The 15,127-nt window shown below is 40.3% G+C and overlaps 1 protein-coding gene across 1 annotated transcript in view; it reads left to right on the top strand.

Moving 5' to 3' along the window:
- PTPRK (protein tyrosine phosphatase receptor type K) overlaps positions 1–15,127 on the top strand; it is a 528,548-nt gene that overhangs the window by 336,590 nt on the left and 176,831 nt on the right. The gene's annotated exons all lie outside the window — the stretch shown is intronic.

Raw genomic sequence — 15,127 nt, 5'->3', positions numbered from 1 at the left:
TCCGTTTCATTAGATAAATAAGGACATCTGATCAATAGTAGTGGGCCAGTGCACTTACAAATCATGCTTGCCGTCTTTCAGTACCTGATTAAATACATTTTTGGTTAATACACATTTTTTTAGATACAAAATTTGAGGTAAGGATGTCAGTAAGAAGGCGTTTGATCTGCCAAACCATGTTAAATATTACATTCTTTCATAAGCTTAGCTCTGTCTGTATTTCAGTATAATTTGCTTTTAAAACATGCAACCAATTATAGCCATAAGCAGGTTTTATGTTTGTATCTACTGTATATACTCGAGTATAAGCCGACCCGAATATAAGTCGAGGTACCTAATTTTACCACAAAAAACTGGGAAAAACTATTGACTCGAGTATAAGCCGAGGGTGGGAACACCAGTGGGAAGAATCGTGCCTCATCATTGGTGTCAGTGGGAAGAATCGTGCCTCATCATTGGTGTCAGTGGGAGGAATAGTGCCCCATCATTGGTGTCAGTGGGAGGAATAGTGCCCCATCATTGGTGTCAGTGGGAGGAATAGTGCCCCATCATTGGTATCAGTGGGAGGAATAGTGCCCCATCATTGGTGTCAGTGGAAGGAATAGTGCCCCATCATTGGTATCAGTGGGAGGAATAGTGCCCCATCATTGGTGTCAGTGGGAGGAATAGTGCCCCATCATTGGTATCAGTGGCAGGAATAGTGCCCCATCATTGGTATCAGTGGGGGGAATAGCACCCCATTATTGGTGTCAGTGGAATAGTTCCCCATCTTTGGTGTCAGTGGGAGGAATAGTGTCCCATCATTGCTGTCAGTGGGAGGAATAGTGTCCCAACATTGTTGTCAGTGGGAGGAATAGTATCCCATCATTGGTGTCAGTGGGGGGGTGGAGGAATAGTGCCCCATCGTTGGTGTCAGTGGGGGGGTGGAGGAATAGTGCCCCATCGTTGGTGTCAGTGGGGGGAAGGAATAGTATCCCATGATTGGTGTCAGTGGGGGGTGGAATAGTGCTCCATGATTGGTGTCAGTGGGGGGTGGAATAGTGCCCCATCATTGGTGTCAGTGGGGGGGGGGAATAGTGCCCAATCGTTGGTGTCTGTGGGGGGAGGAAAAGTGCCCCATCGTTGGTGTCAGTGGGAGGAATAATGCCCCATCATTGGTATCAGTGACACTAATGATGGGGCACTATTCCTCCCACTGACACTTGCTGGCCCCTGTTCCAGTATGGAGCTGCTGCAGCCAGCATATGTGGTTGCAGCAGCATCTAAGCACGGCACACTTACCTGCATCTCCTTCACTCGATTTTCGCGGGGCCGCTCAGCTCCGCCTCCTCGCCGGTGATTGGCCGCCTGTGTGCCTTTCCTGAGCTACAGTTCTGGCGGCCAATCACCGGTGAGAAGGCGGAGCCGAGCAGCCGCGCGAACATCCAGTGGACGAACCGAATGAAGGAGCAGCCGCGCTTCATGGACCGGATCGTCGTGGGACCGGAGCCAGGTAAGAGACAGCAGCCCCCTGCAGACGTTGACTCGAGTATAAGCCAAGGGGCCGTTTTTCAGCACAAAAAATGTGCTGAAAAACTCGGCTTATACTCGCGTATATACGGTAAATGAGAAAAATATCCTTTGCATAATAATTTGGAACAGGGTGTAGTGTATGTTGTTCATCTGTATAGCATTCCTAGACAAATCCATATAAATTCATAATGTAAAATGAGGACTGGCGGTAAGGTATATTTATTAAATAAACTGTAAACCCTCAACAGTTTGTAGAGAGGCTCATTTTGGCATCAACTCAAAGAAGAATCAATCTTTGAAATGTCTGGCTGATGAGTGGTTCCCCTAGATGAGGCTTATGCCAGGTATATTTGCACAATGCATACAAATACTTCAGCACATACAGTATGTATAACTGCACCATGCATGGATTGTTCAGTGGCAGGACCTTCTGATCTCCATCTTATGTCACTGGGCACCATTAATAGTAATAATGAGGGTAATCTGAATATACAAATGTGTAATTCCAGTCAAATTCTAACTAAGGCTGAACCTACTCCCAGCTCCATTCTGTGCATGTGCATAGGACCTGCATTGCTTTAATGCACTGAGGTGCCATTCAAAATGAACAGCACCACAATACTCTAATGAACTTAATGTGCGTTGTGGTTATGCACTCATTACTGCGATGCTAAAAGGAGTTTCAGTTAAAGTGGACCATCTAACCAATCTTCCTGCTCTTTAAGTTTTGGGGCTGGTGCAGCTGTATTATGAGCTGATCAAGTCTCTTTGCCCTCCATTTATGGGCATTCATGGTGACTTTTTTCGAATGTAAGGGCCAAAACACACGTTTGTGATCTGATGAGCTAAGATATGTTTGAAGGCACTCCATGCACCAAGGCAGCACCGTTCCAATGCACATACATTGCCGCTCACCACAATGAACAGTACTGTGCATTGGTACTGCACTGCATCAGGAAAAAAAGCTGCTTGTCCAATCTTGTGCATTGGCAGCCCAAACTGAATGAGCTGTGTTAATAAAATGTACAAAAACACCAAAAAAAAAAGTGTGACGACCCTGGGAAGTATAAGTAGCATCCTCTATCAGCTGTCAGTCAAATGCTTGTCATTGTCAATTGTTTTTTTCAAGTTAAATCAGAATTTGCATATTTGAATGCCAATTATCTGTATTTTGTATCAGGTCTTTGCAGCAATAAATCAATGTTAGGACCTTGTTAAGCAAGGCTGTGTGCCACACAACAAGCCCTTTCATTTGCTAGGTGTGTTAGCACATTCCTTGTAATCTGTCACATCTAACCTTGTGAATTGTTTTGAATTAAGCCTTAAATTAAACCAACATGTTTATTGCAGACTCCTGACATATATTCTAGTTTTAATAGTTATATGTATGTGTTCAGTGTGTTCAAGTCTGACTGCAGTAGCTTAAAATAAAAAAAACCTTTTGGAGAATTTTTTGTTTTGACCATTCAGCTCCGTTGAACCTTCTGCCTGTCTTTTTCACACAAATACTGTATATCAGGTCTGCCCTTCTGAAAATGTCCAGTTACCAACAACTGACAAAAATTCAGAGAGCTATGCATACATTATAAATGGTCTGAGAAGATTTCCACTGTCTTGTATGAAACTTTAGATGTCCAGAAAAAATATCAAAAATGATCTCCACCTGTTTGATCAGTTTAACATTTTGCGGACATTGGACATTGATATGATTTTTTATTTTTAAAGGAAACAGCCAAATAACTCTTTAAGCCCTCATTATTATTATTACTATTTGTAAATTATAAGGGCTCATGTACACAGGGCATTTGGAAAACTCTTCTAAACGATGGATGCTGACTGCTGGAAACCGTAGGTAAAAAATTAGAGTTTAGCCGCATTTGTATACCGCGTTTATGCACGTTTGCATTTAGAAGCATTTTTAAAAGATGTCATCTACCTGGTTAGGGAGGCTGACGTGGAGAGAAGGCGTCCTCTTAAGACGCACAGAGGGCACAGAGCCAGGAGTGGCACGAGTGCCGGGTAGATCTGGAGCTGGCGGGAGGTAGCTGGAGATCCAGGAGATTCGGATGCAGGAACGTAGGTGCAGCAGCAGGCAGGTATGGCGGAAGTCAGGATGCAGACCGGAACTGGACACCGGAGTGTGGATGCAGTAGCAGGCAGGTATGGCGGTGACCAGGATGCAGGCCAGGTGCAGGACCGTCGGTGCAGCGGTAGGTAAGTATTGCAAACGTCAGGATGCAAGCCAGATGCAGGATCGTGGGTGCAGCGGCAGGAAAGTATGGCAGCCGTCAGGATGTGAGCCAGGTACAGGTGCAGATATGTAGTTGCAACAAAGTCAGACAAGCTGGGTCAGTATCAAGCAGACAGATAAAGTACAAAGGAGCAGGTAAGCAGATGGTCAGGGATATCCAAGGTCGGTGCAGGCAGAGTTCTTTCTTAGGCAAATCAGAATACAGGCAACAGGATCAGGAATATGTGCAGGAACGTTGTAGACCAGAAGGCATTGATTTTAGTGTTCTGCTGGTTTAAATAGCCTGCGTGGCACGACGTGTACACTTACTGGGCATGCACGAGTTTCCGCGCTACTGCGCATGCATGCCCACACACTCCTGTGCACTCGCACCGCCACGGCCCGAGGGGAGCCATTGCATGGCGATATGATCCCTGACAGATAACCTCAGGACACCCTCCCAAATGCCCAGAATGCACTGAAAAATAGTAAATTCACTAAAAAAGGCTACTAAAATACTGCATGAATTATTTTATCAAGTCGTGGTATTTTAGTAGTGAAAAGCGTGCATTAATGTTTCAGCTGTCAGCAGGATTCCCACTGACAGCTGAATGTAAAAGAAAGAATTGCAAGCAATTAAAAAAAATAAGAAAATGGCTTGGGTTCCCCCCCAAAATCCATACCAGACCCTTATCCGTGCGTGCAGCCTAGCAGGTCAGGAAAGGGTGGGGTGCGGATATTGGGAGGGAACCCCCACACCATTTTTTTTTTTTTTTTTTAATTTTCGCATGGGGCGTCCCCTCAAAATCCAAACCAGACCCAAAGAGCTTGGTATAGATGGGAGGGGGGATCCCACGTTGTTTGTTTTTTTTTTTATTATTTTTTAATTGCCGGCATTTCTTAAATTCAGCTGTCAGTGGGAACCCCGCTGACAGCTGAAACATGATGCGTGCTTTTCACTACTAAAATTCCACATGACTTGATAAAATAACTCATGCGGTATTTTGGTAACCTTTTTAAGCGGATTCAAATGTTTTTTTTTATTTAAAAATGCTATGCGGTATCCTACTGTATACTCAGGTGCAGTAGAATACCGCTTGGTGAATTGTGCCCTGGATATGGACCAGTCAAAAAACATTTCTAAACGCAAAAATCTCAGTTGTATCCTAGAAACATGAACATCATAGCACACGTGTTCCCTATCTGATCCTATCGAATGTCACGAAGTCTGTTCGTTTATTCTTTTCTACTTTTGATAAAAGCATAAAACATTTTCCTAAGCATTGTGTAGCTGCAGTGATCATTTCCTCCATGCACAAATACTTTTTTAGATGTGAGCGTGTCTTTTATATCTTAGGACCCATATATTCGGGCCATTCACTTATTCGTTTTTCAGGTGGACCTGATCGTAAGGTCCATGCATTCTTATGGACAGGTGGGTGTAAACAGACAAGTCCGTTTACATCCATCTACCTCCGGGTCCAGTCAAGCCTGCTTAAAAAAAAAAAAATGGAGGAGGTTAGGAGGCAGCTGGATATAAACACAGCAGAGTACCGTCTACTCCTGACCGCATATAGAGCAGAGTGGGGCTTGTCTGTGTCCGCTCTGCTGAAACTAAGTGGACATGGACCTGTCATCCACCCCACTCTGCTCCGATCAGCTCACAGATCCACTGCTGATTGGAATAAAAGCCGTGTGTGAAAGGACCCATACAATGGCACGCTTCAAGTGTTTTGATTTGCTTATGTATTATTTATAAACTGGCACACAGCTGAGGTTTTGAGGTGGATGTATGCAGTGCTGGATATCCTTCAGGGCCAGAAAGGATTCCCTACTTTTAATTCTTTGAAAGTCAAAAGCTTATTTTATAAGGATGAAGATTACTACCTAATGTACAGTTTAGTTTTAATGAACATCATTGTCGGGGATACTCCTGAACCCACCTGAAATGCTTCAGCTATGTTTGATAGTTTGGGACAAGTGAAATAAATCTGGGTAGAGTTGGAGATGAGATGGGTGTGTTTTTATCACCAAGAAATTGTAGCCTAGTGTGGACTATGATAGTCCCATGAAGAAATGATATGCCACTTCTATGTACATCTTACATTCTAAATGTATTTATTTCAGGTACTTATATAGCGTCGTTGATTTTACGCAGCGCTTTACACATCTATATTGTACATTCACATCAGTCCCTAACCCTCAAGGGGCATACAATCTAAGGTCCCTAACTTACATTCATAAATACACATATTAGGGCAATTTAGACAGGATCCAATTAACCTACCAGCATGTCTTTGGAGTGTGGGAGGAAACCGGAGTTCCCGGAGGAAACCCACACAGGGAGAACATACAAACTCCAGGCAGGTGATGCCGTGGTTGGGATTCGAACCAACGACCCTAGTACTGCCAGCCGGAAGTGCTAACCATATAGCCACTGTGCTGCCCTTCCCATTGGGAAAGTGGATAAACATGTTAATGTATTATATTAAGTAATTGTTTACAGATTATCCCCCTTAGAAAATCAATGCAATATGTGTTGCATTTATTTTGATGATATGCATGTTTTACAATTTTATATAGTACACAGCCTTTTTTTAATCTGCAGATTTAAAGGATATATTCTCATTGTCAAATTTTCTCTTCTTATGTAAATAGAAAGTCATGCATGACCCATAGAAATAGGCTGGCTCTGTGCCATTTTAAAGTCTGATACCCATGGTCATGGCCGTTGATTTCTGTTGTGTAATAATTTAATTATGCTAGATTGGGAAAATTATTCTTGCCTCAGTGATAATGCCACTAGGGAGAAAAAGAGATTGATGGCAGCCTTGGGAATATGTCTTGTTCTACTGGTGTTTTCCAGCTGACTAGACACCCATTGCATCAGCTAATTGAACTTTAGTGGCAAAAATAGACAGAGAGGAAAAAAGTGTCACAAAGTTAGGAGATGATATGCATGCATATTTCATTAAATTCTGTTAAATTTGGTTAACTGAGATCAAGATACTTCTGTATTTAACTCTTCAGCTGAACTTTTAATTTTTTGCCTTGGCAATTTTATACTGCACGCTTAAGGCCATGTTTGTACAGCAGTGGTATATTATGCAATGTATTATTTGCCAAACCTATCAATTTAAAGAAAATGCAGGTAAAGCACAAAAATAATTCCAATTCTTATTTATAGTATTTTTCTTTTCCAAACTTATCTATTCACTTGCAGCATGCCTTTAAACTTGCTAAATAATTTGATAATGCCAGGAGAGTTAAAGTGGTTGTAAAATACAGACATGAAATCATAACAAAGCACTTATTGCTGTAGTGTCTACTTGGCTCTCTCCAAAGCAGTAAGCAGCATTTCTCTCTGCGGTCTCATTCCTCTGTTATCAGCATGAATCACTTCTGATAAGTTTTCCTGACACCAAGAGAAAAAGGTGACAGGGGAGGGATTTCTAGCTGATTGACAGCCTCAGCTCTGTTCCTGTGCTGTGCAAAGGGGGTGTGTCCCTTCCCTCCAATCAGCTCTCAGAGCTTTTGTACAGTGTGTAATTGTAGCTCTCCACCCCCCTGCTTTGTGAGTATGTGAAAAGTCCTTTTCATATCTGAATTTCACAAAGATGTACAGGACAAATGGCTACAAATAAACAGGTACAACTTATGTAGGGCGATTTGTTTCACCTCTGTGTATCACGTGAGGCCAGTCATTTCACTGGGTATAGGTAAGGGTTTACAACCACTTTAATTCATTCGCTCAGCCCCTTACTCCATGATTTTTATAGCCCTCCCTTCTTATGGTAGTGTCTAATTTCATCAAATTTCTGTCTGTGTTGATGCAACCTCTCCAGATAAACTTTTTTGTAGCTGCTAAGGGGAATATTAGAGTGTGTCATTAAGTGACAGCTCTGAGTCTGCTGTGGTTGCTGACATCTCACTCAAGGTGGCCAGCAGCAGTCTTGGGCCTTTTGGATGTCTTCACAAGAAAGACTTTTACAGTTAGATATTATGCATAAAATTTGGTAAAATGCATGTAATCATTTTATTTTTTTATTTATGGTCTGATGACAGAGTTTCCTCAAAACACTGATAAGGAGAAGGTGGGACATGGAGATCCAAAATGAGATCATCCCCCCTTGCTAATGGGATTTATTGGTGCCACACCCCTTAATAATTCTGAAGATAACATCCCTAGATAAACTAATGGGGTTTTAAAGGCACCATACCACAAAAATATAATCACTAACTATACAGTAAATACAGCTTTATTAATACAATTCAATCCACCCTTGTGGTAATGAAAAATAGAACACATAGTGCATTGTTTTTAAAATGCTTGTAAGATTGGGAACAGGCACAACAGATACACACTGGTGCAAAAATAAGGTTCAAATAGCCTGGATATCATAACTGACATAACTAGCATAATTGGTTCATGAGAATGCTTTACTGTTGTTCTCCATAGCTGGCATAGTTATTGCAGGTAGATATTTGGCTTTTGTTCTCCAATGCGTTTCGCGGGACATAGCCCGCTTCTTCAGGGAGAAAAAGTGTAAAAACTGAAATTATACAAAATTAACCAAAAATTTTAAATAAACATCATATTGAGGTCATGACAATGTATATAACATGCTCCATTAACATTTACCCAAAATGACATCAAAGGCTTTGCAGGAGGCCAATGGAAGAGAAACACAAGCATACAATCCAGACACTGACAGGAAGGATCTCTCACTTAGAAAATGTAGACGTTTGCCAGTTGAACACAGACTATCAGTCCACAGCAGAAGACTGTAAAATCATTGATATCAAATGTTTAAAGTGTCCCACGTAACTACAAACTATACCCCTTCTCCCCACATTAGTTATATATAAAGACCCTAAAAACCGGGAACTACAATTTAAACAAGACTAAATGTCTACTATATCCCTGTTGGGACCTTAAATTAACTATTACAAAATGTACTGCAATTCTACTCTCAACAAATAAAAGGGAGAAAAAGGGAAGACATACTAAATAGATCCATAAATAATTATTAATTGGATGCATACCAAGTCAGGCAGAGTGCTTTTTTAGTTGGTTAGGCAGCTCCCAACAATCAAAGTCCCTCTGGGAAGAGAAAAAACGATCCCTATATAGCGGTAATGTTCTCCCAAACTGTTCTGGAAACACAGTAGAAACAATGCTGCCAATCCAGCCCAACAACGCAGTCAGAGAGGTATAATCTCCATTGTATATGCCTTACATAGCAGACTAAACCGCCAAATTATTGGCGTCCACACCCTACGACACATGTGCAACGTTGTCATCGACGTTAATACATGTCACGACGCCTGGCGTCACCAGCCGGCTCGTCATGACGCCAGATGTCACATAACGGACATTTTTGAGAAGTCAATATGTGAAGACATTGGAGATCAAAGCATCACTCAGCTAACACGGGGATACACCAGAGAGAAAACAGATAAGCCGCCAAGCCAAAACGCACACATGAACCAGTCCAACATCCACATGTACACCAAAAAGGGCATTATTATACGGATATATGCTCATGATTCCAGGTGTCTTCCTCGGAGTCATTATCAAACCTAAACAATACATTATTAAAATAACCAAAACCATATACATTATACATAGATATTACATATTCAAAATCATAATACATCAAAAATAATACAATACAAAATAGTTTTCCAACAAATGCATACAAAAATATACAAAAAAAAATTATACATATAGAATACATTACAAATAAGCATATACTTAAATTATATAACAATACTCAAGATATATATATATATATATATATATATATATATATATATATAAGATAACATTGTTAATACATATAGGGTGGCTGAATATCAGGGCAAAAAGTGTTTGAAACTTAATGAGTCATTCAAGGCCGGAGGCGGTGTCGTCGCCAAATTGTGTATCCATCTTGCCTCTTTTTATAGGATACAGCGGTCCCAATCACCATCTTTAGGGTCCAAATGCACTCTTTCAAGAGCAAAAAACTTTACACACTGTGGATTTTTAGAATGATACCAAGTCCCATGTCTACCGATGGGGGATGAAATGTCTCCCGTTTGGATGGCTAAGACATGATCATAGATTATTTTCCAAAACGTGCGTTTGGTTTTGCCAATATAGAAGCTATCACACCTACGTCATCATATAAACACCTGCCATTTGGCACTTGACATAGTGTCTTGCTTAATGCATCTCGCCATTTGACAAAATATGTTTTCTGCCTTGGGAGATGTATTAGCAGTATACACAACCACCACAAACAAAGGTTCCCCTATGGCATCATCAGTTCGTCCTTCCTGATCTATTAAAATTACTATTTACCAAAGTATCTCTGATTGATCTATTCCTATGATACGTAATCTCGGCTTTATCCATCACACATGTAGCGACAACTGGATCAGCTTTTAATAAATACCACTATTTGTTTACAATGTGGTGGATTTGTTGTTAGAACGCATAATTAATCTAGTAGTTTTTACTGTATTAGAGCTATATTGTGGGGTCTGAAAAATCAGATCCGTACGTGACTGTTGGTTTACTCGACAATATGCTTTTTTTCAACATTTTATTTGAATATCCACAAGCTAATAATCTGATTCTTAATGCATCTGCCTCTCATTTAAAATCTGCTTGATTGAAACAATTTCGACATACATACTGGCTATATGGTATAGACTTGATTAAATTGCATGGGTGACCACTGTTGGCCCTTAGAATAGTATTGCCAGCTGTGGCCTTATGATATAGAGTAGATCCTAAAGTGTAAATCTCCACATCTAAGAAGGAAATGCGTTCAGGGTCACATGTCATCGTAAAAGACAGATTGAAGTCATTAACACCCAAACATGTAATGTACGTATCCAGCAGCTCTTTAGTGCCATCCCAGAGGATGTGTATCATTAGTGTACCTGTGCCAGGAAAGAATATGGCACAGGTACATTGAGAGAGACTCATCCCCAAACACTTGACGTGTCCCCCCCCCCCCCCCGCCGGTACAAATTGACGTAGGATGGGGCACAGCATGTCCCCATAGCTACGCCCGACACCTGGAGGAAGTGGGTACCGCCAAAAGTGAAGTACTTGTTTAGTCAAAATATATTGAAAAATTTCAATAACAAATACATTGAATTCAGTCTGGTCCCTGCTTCTTTCTTGTAGAAAACTATTAATAATATCCAGGCCCTTACTGTGTGGTATACTACTACTGTATATAAAGCCTTTACATCCAGGACCACTAATAGAGTATTGGCGGGGACCTGCATGTCTTAAATTATTTGTAACAATGAATCGTGTCCTTAGTGTATGATGGTAAACTAATGTCATGTGGTCTCAAATGCATTTCCACCAAGGTACTTGCATTTTCCATGAGACCTCCATATCCAGAGATAATGGGTCTACCTGGGAGTTTAAGTTTTTATTCACTTTTGGAAGAGCATAAAAGGCTGGGAGGCATGGCCATTCAGTGTTCAGAAATTCCTAAGTACTCTTGGGAATGATATTATCTTGCAAGGCATCATTAATGATCTTATATTAGGTTAATTTGGTCTTTTTTACTTGATGTTGGGAGACCTTATTATACCATTTTGTATTTTTTAAAATCTGCTGGCACATGGAACTATATTGATCACAAGACATTACTACAACATTACCACCCTTCTCTGAGGGTTTGATCACCAAGTCCTTTTTTTTTTTCTTAACTTTTCCAAAGCTAATTCATAGGATTTGGTCAAGTTTTGTCCAGATGTACCCGAAGTAGGTAGGGCAATAATTTCTTTAATCATTTGCTGCACAAAAGCAAAGATGTTGCCATTGAGAGTTAATGAAGGAAAGGTTTTGGATTTTGGTTTGAAAGTTTTTTGAAGCAGGAATTGGATTGAAACCGGAGAGTTATCGTTCACGGCTAATAATTCATCCAAGTCCCATTTATCAATTTCATCAATATAACCCATATTGTCGCTTTCCTCCAATAACTCAATAAGTTCTTTCAGGGCCTTAAAATCCCGTTTTTATAATTGGGAAAAATCCAAATTGGATAAACCGTTCTTACAAGTTAAGTTTTTTTTCTTGTAAAACCCTCAACAGCAACTGTCTCGCAAATAAGTGAATATCCTTAACTGCTTCAAATGGATCAAAATCCTTTTCTGGACAAAAAACAAAGGACCAGGGATAGTACTTCAATTTCTTCTAAAGAAAGGACTGTAGGAGATACATTAATTACCTCTAAGGTGTTCTTTCAGTTCGTGCTCGTGTCACATAGTGGTCCAGATTTGTTTGTATAGTTTTTTTTTTTTTTTTTCCTCCCATGGGATTTACTAAAAAAAGGATGCTTGAGTCTAAATGTATTAGTGTTGTCACATAGGTTCTCACATGGTATGTTTAAAGGACCACACCATGTGGTGTTGATCGTGGTGTGGTTATTTCCTTGTGAGACTATAAGGTTGGACTCATGTGGAGTGTTAAGGTTGTCCAGACTGCAAAATTTGATTGTGTGTCCATTGGATTATGTGCATCCAAAATGGATGAATTAAGCTGTATATTTGATCTTAATTGTTTGAAAGTGCCCCCCATGTTTGGACTAAATCCCTCTCCATTCTTATGTTTTTTTGTGAAATTGTTGCTGAGAAGAAGTGGAAGGATGTGAAGAAGAATCAGAAACGACCCCATCCTCAACTTCAACTACATGCTCCCTTCTGATCTTTTAATGTATTGTTTATTGGTTCCTTGCCATCTGTAGGCTTTTTTATTTTTGAAGACCATCCTATCCATAAATATTTTGGTTTCCTTATCCTCAATTAAATTAGTGTTACATTTTTCTATATGGGCTTTCAACTCCATATCTTTCTTTTTAAAGCGTACATGAGATAATAAATCATTCCCTTGAGTATAAATGCTATCAATTTCCTCATCTATCATGGTTAGCTCTCCATTGTATTGCTCCACCAATAGGCTCATCATTTTTGCACCAATGTGTATCTATTGTGCCTGTTACCAATCTTACAAGCATTTTAAAAACAATGCACCATGTGTTCTATTTTTCATTACCACAACAGTGGATTGAATTTTATTAATAAAGTTGCATTTATTATATAGTTTGATTATATTTTTGTGGTATGGTGCCTTTAAAACCCCGTTTTTTTTATCTAGGGATGTTATCTTCAATATCATCTCAAAACGCATATACCTGGAAGCTACATCTGCACCGAATGTCACATTTACTGCTTTATCAATATTCCTTTTAGTAAGAAGTAAAGTATCGCATTAAGGCTGACCATGTGTTAAACTGCAAGTTCCGCCTATTACATTGCAAGATATAAGGGGTCTGAAATGTGGCCCACAAGATCACAATTGGCTGCACAAAATATTTGGTCTTCTGTTCCAGTCATTCATGTGAGGTATTCTACTTCCCCCTTCTCCCAATTTCAATACTGCAAGGGGGGATATCTTGCTGCATCTGTCAATTTCCAAGAGATTGCAGAGTGCTCGAAATTTCACAAGCAGACACTGGAGCACAGTGTACGATTGTGTTTTTGGGAGATTTTGATCTTGTTAGAAGGAGAATGTCATATTCCAATAATTTGGCTTTTTACTACATATTAAGCTGTCAAGCTGCTTTTTTGTGGCTGGGGTGGAGCCCTAATATATTAAGTGGGCCTTGCATTTTTACCGCAAGGTCCGCTTTAAAGCAGTAGTGTTATAAGTCATCCAGCTCCTCTCAAGAAACACATGCATATGACAATTATTTCTGCTATCATGCATGTCAACATGCAAGTTTTATGCCATGAGTCAATACTTCATTGGTCATTAGATTTTTGAGAAGATCCGTGATCTGCAAGTGTTGACTGGAATCCTATCATTGTGTGATCTTGCCAAAATAAACATTGTGTTGCATTGACCTATATTAACATTTACTTTAAAGTGATATTAAAGGCACTTTTTTTTTAAATGACAAACATGTCATACTTACCTGCTCTATGTAGTTGTTTTGCACAGAGCAGCCCTGATCCTCCTTTTCTCAGGTCCCCTGCTAGCGCTGCTGACCCCTCCTTCCTGCCTAGTGCCCCAAGAACTATGGGGTTACCCAAGCAGGCTCTCTCCTGAGCCGCTGCTCTGCGTGTCCATTCACACACACAGCCGCAGCTCGGCCCCGTCCCCTGACTCTCCTCATTGGCTCACTGGCTGTGATTGACACAGCAGGAGCCAATTGCTCCCACTGCTCTCTTAGCCAATGAGGGAGAGTCCCCAGAGAAACGAGGCTCTCATGCACATCAGTGGATCACAAATAGGCTCAGGTAGGTATTGGGGGGAAGCTGCACACAGAAGGGTTTTTTACATACTCATCCTGTACTCCTGCCAAGATCTCTGCACCAGAGGAAACTGCTAATGTAATGAGAGGGTGTGAGAAATCCTTTTTACATTTGTATCATTTTTTAAAATATACACGTGGATTACTTATCCATTGTTAGTGTTTGTTGTTGTCATTTATTCCTATACACACCTGAATCTGGAGGCTTTCATATAAGCGTTCTTTATCCAGCAGTAATACTGACTTTGAACACCAGTAAATGGCAATTAAAATGTGCGTCATCCCTTAGACTGCTGTTTTAACTGAGCAATTAGTTCATTTAGCAGATTGCATCAAAATGCAAGTGGATTCATCACAATCCAGGGGATATTGATGCTCTCCTAGTATGATATATTGGCTAATTTACTTCCCAAGAAGGAAAAAAAAAATTAAAAGCGACAGCTGCCTGGTCTTCTCATTGTATCCCTATGCATCTGCTCCAAGCACTATTAAAATGGATCATGCTATTAATTAACATTTCCTCTTTAATGTCTTTGAGTCTTAAACATTGATTAAAAACCCACAGGGAAGATCTCAGAACGGCAGGGGATGAAACAAAACAGCTATGGTGTTCTACCTTTAGGGGGCATCTTGTCAGGGCTGCAGCTGTGAATGATTGTTCTTCACCTGCAAGAGGCTTTGCCTTCTCTCTCGCTTTTTCTCCTGTCTTAGAATTCTCTCCACTTGTTATCTTTTCTGTGCTTGTGATTCGATTAATACTAGGCCATTTGATTTGTTACACATTTAAGATTTATGGTCCAAGTAAACCAAAACAAATAAATCTTGTATAAACTTTAACATGTTAATTTCATTTCAAGAGTAAATTTAATACTTTAAATCTCTCACCTCCTTTTATAGGTTGACAATGCTCTGTCCTTGTATCCTATTTGTGCTCTTGCATTGTCACCCTGTCTTATGGGCTTCTGATAAAGGCCCCAAGTGGCTCTATTAGTGCACGGTATACCTGACCCACTGTTGTCCCATCAGGAAACCCATCCTGAGTAATGCAACCTTT

Source organism: Staurois parvus, unplaced genomic scaffold, assembly GCF_062004578.1.
Source record: "Staurois parvus isolate SC_StPar_1 unplaced genomic scaffold, SC_StPar_1.0 ptg000397l, whole genome shotgun sequence".
Taxonomy (NCBI): domain Eukaryota; kingdom Metazoa; phylum Chordata; class Amphibia; order Anura; family Ranidae; genus Staurois; species Staurois parvus.
Note: the sequence above shows the minus strand (reverse complement) of the source record. Positions and strands in the feature narration are given on the sequence as shown.